Genomic DNA, 4,278 nt, shown 5'->3' with positions numbered 1-4,278 from the left:
TAAAAATTTGTATGAATGAATTCTAAAAAAAAAAAAACAAAATGGCTTTATTACTTAACTTTCAGCTCGGGATTTACGAACTGGGAACATTAAAAAATTAAGAGAGATCACAACGAGGAAGTGCTTGAGATAAACAAAATAAATATTGACGTTTATTATGCAACATTTGCATAGAGGAGAGGAAAATTAAAGTAGATTCGAGTGCTAAAAATTCCATTTTAATTGCATTGCAAAGGCGCAAAAATACATCAAATAGAGGAGACAGCATCAACAACTAATTTAAAGAGAAGAAGAAAACGACAGTGGCTGATGGACTATGGGCACAAAATCAGTTATTTTGAAAATGTTTAGTTTTGTTATTGAAAAATCTTCATTTTGAAAAATGAAATATATTAAGAGGGAATTTTTAGATAATGTTTGTCCAGCTAAACAGATTCCGTGTTTATTTTTCAGCCCACTAATTAATAGTTGTGATAATCCAATCAAGTTAAAAATAAATTACAACGTGTTTTCGCTATTGTAGATTTCGAACTTAAGCGAATCTTTTGTATACAGAGCACTGTGGAAAAAGTGAAATTAAAACGAAATGGAATCTTTTAAAGGAAAAAGAAAGGGATTGTCACTTTAGATTATGTTAAAAAAGCGAATTAGGAAACGAAAAATAACTTTAGCATAATTCAGCAATATTTAGTTGCATTTTAAATTCATGCAAATTGTATTTGGCTAACAAATCTATCAATTAAATATGTATAATGAACGAAGGCCTCTGCACCTTATCGCTGCTATCAATTTGAGCACTTGAAGTGCCATTCCATCCATGGTAAATTGCCGGTCTGTGGCATTATAATCGTACAGAGGCAGAGCCTGGTCGTAGTTCTTAGTTGCAGCCTGGTCACCGGTCGCTGCAACAAAGCATTAACAATAAATTCTCGCATGCCATTGTGAAATTCTCACAATAATCATAAATAATACTTTATTTTTACTTCTTAAACGGCGCTGCTGCTGCCGCCGCTTGCAGCGGCAGTTAATGAAGTTGCTGCGGAGTGCGTATGCTTATGGGATGTTGCAGCATTGTTGCTGCTTTGTTGCCTTGTCAACATGGGCCACAAATATCATAGCTATATAGTCGTAGTCGTTGATGGGCGATCCGAGATGCGCGATGCGGCTCGAGACTCGTTCCTTTGCCTAATTAAGCAACTTTAAACTTGGCAACACAAAGTGGCAAGTCATTTGGACAGTGGGCAGCAGCAGTATACGCATGTGTGTGTGTGTGAGTGTGTCTGCTATATCATTTACAAAACAATTACGCATACGCCATGGCGGCGAGATGCATCAGAGAGAGAGTGAGAGCGCGAGAGCGGTCCACTTCAATGTTAAACCATTAAAATGCACTATGAAAATATTATGTTAGGTTGTGCACACTTATGAGAGAGAAAAGACGGAGATGGAACTTGGACCCGTGACAATGCTCATTCAAACAAGAGATTTTACGGTCTCGTTTCGTTTGTTTGTTTATCAAGTTGCGTTTACTCCACATTTCGTCATTTCATGGGCCCAAAGATCGACGACTCTATCACTTGGCACCTAATTGTGTTTACGTAGGCGTCGTTGGGTCCTTCACAGCCAACTCGAAATTAACTCATTGAAAACCCGCTTCAATTATGTTTAGACAAACAATAACAACGAGCCACAGCGTTGACAGTAATAACTGACCCCATCATGGATGCCAAAAAAACAACAACAAACACAACAACAACATCAACAGAATCCAAATCCCAGACTCTGTTTGTATTTTTATGCCTTTGTCTGCGCCTTTGAAACCAGTTGAAAAATGTTTGGCTCAATTCTCATAATACAAAACCGAAAAAATCCAAAACCAAAGGAGAAAAAATAAAAGAACAGAACTGAGAAAAAAAGATCAACAAGAAGTTTGTGTTCTTGTTCTCATTCTTGTCGCTTTAGCTTGTCTCCTATATAAAGTTCTGTAGTCGAGTTTTTTGGATTGTTTTTTGTATTTCTTGTTGTTGGTTGGTTGGTTTTTTTTTTGTCGAATCCATCGTGCATTCATTGTCTGCAGCTAATCGCCATAAAAGATCTCGCTTTTCATCTTCGTGACGCTCAACTGCGTTGTTGATCTTGAAAATTTGCTCTAAACGAGCGGAGCAACAACAACATGAACAACAATCAAACAACAACTATAGCAACAACAGCAACAACAACAACATCAGCTGCTGCTGTTACTGCTGCTGCTAGATACGAAATCAAAATACATCGTAAACTGAGACTGAGCAATCCGATTGCTGGATTTAAATGCGCTCAGTGCACATGATCGGAAATTGTTGCTGATGCTAAAGGATTTACCTATCAACACTGCGAGAAATGCGGTAGCTAAAAGTCAAGGTTGCTAAGCGAGAAATTTTCTAAATATTAAATTAATATTAAAGTTTAAGGTAATAGTTTTGTAGGTTCGAAAAAGAATTTTAAACAGAAGGAAAGACTACTAATATGATATATATTTTAATTGAAGAAATATGGTAAGATTTATATTATTAATGTAGCATTCATAAATGTTACTCTACTTACTTATTTATATAAACTATTTTATGGTTCATTTTATGATGACTATGTAGAATCCGTTCAATAATAAAATTTAAACAACAATATTGTACTTATTTTTTTGTATTTTAATATAACTCATTTTAATAAGTTTTTAAATCTAATCTTATTTTTAAATCTATACATTTTTAAAAATTTAAAACACTATTTATAAAATTGCAAAAAGTGTATTTAGATTTTGAAAACAGATAAATAGTTTTGGGCTACTTCATATTTTATCAACCTCAACCTTCCTCACCCATTCATACTGTCAAGATCATCCCCATTTCGCTCAGTGCAGGGCTACTCATATTTCAAAAAGTGTCTACGAAAAACGAACACCGAACGAAACCGTAAATGGGCCATAATTTAATGAGCTCCATTCATTCATTTCGACAATTACGTTCCCAAATGAGAAAACGAACTAGAGACTGAGACTGGAGACTTCAACTGCTCACAAACAGCTCCAATTCTATCAAAGACGAAGATGAAACCGAGGAGGACGAGGCTGATGCGGCTGTGGATGAAGATGGAAGAAGGAACAGAAATGAAAAAAAAGGTCATCTTATCATAAATAAACTGACATAAAATCAAGAATCAAATTCAAAGCGAAGACAAGGCAAGACAACAAATCCGTGGCCAAAAAGTACATTGTGGAGAATTACACAATAAATGAAATGCAGACCAATGGAGCGCACTCAGTCGGTGAGACAGGAAGGCAGCAGGGGAAGGGGTTGTTGCTTGATGGAGACGAAGCCAGAGAGAGACGGAGACTGAGACGTCGACGTCGACGGCAACTTGGCACGGAAAGACGCCAGACAAAAAGCGCACACAAAAAATGATTCACTATGGAATTTTATGAGCTGAGAACATTTTCAAACTGCCTTCAATGCCATGGGATACAACTCGGCGAGCGAGTGTTAGTCTCTGACTGTGACTATGAGTGTGAATGTGTGAGTTCGAGTGTATTCACCAGCTGAGAGAGCTTAGCATCTGAAGTAGCCAAAGTCGAAGAATGGCTTATCTATTCGGCATGTAAATGAGATCGATAAAATATTAAAGTAAATGCTTAGAGATGCAGTCCGAGATACGACAAAATCTAGCCTAAACCTTAAGCCTTCCTTCCCCCTCTCTATTCCCACTTGAACCTAATTGAGTGTGAAGTCGCTGGAGAGCGATTTGTGTGGATTAAGATTCAGCTATCTTCGAACTGCAGCTGAGTTTTTGGATTCAGGTAGCGCCGTTGCCCATTTAAACCTAATAAATTTCATTTAAACGGACAGCAAACAAAACGCTTCAACTTCATTTCTACTGTTATAATTTATTTCACATAACAAAAACAATTCCCGAATACGAATACAAATCTGCATCCGCATCTGTTGCTATAGCTGTAGCTGTATCTGTATCTGCATCCAAATACAAATCCATTCGAGAGATAAGAGTGCAGCTTCCAAAGCCTTTCCCCACCATCATCTCCATCTCTCCTTGCTGTCTTTGACTTTGTCTTCGTTGTCGCTGCATAATTTGTCGTCGCTTGTTTTGGGTTTGTTTTTGTTCTTGTATCTTGTAGATACATTTGTAAGTTGGACCCGCTTTAATTCGTTTGAATTTTGTTCAAACGGCCAGCGCCAGCAGCAGCCACAGCAGCAGCAGCAGAGACAGAGATCATCGTGTGTGTCTCTG

Source organism: Drosophila albomicans, chromosome 2R (genome assembly GCF_009650485.2).
Source record: "Drosophila albomicans strain 15112-1751.03 chromosome 2R, ASM965048v2, whole genome shotgun sequence".
In the NCBI taxonomy this organism is placed as follows: Eukaryota; Metazoa; Arthropoda; class Insecta; order Diptera; family Drosophilidae; genus Drosophila; species Drosophila albomicans.
Note: the sequence above shows the minus strand (reverse complement) of the source record.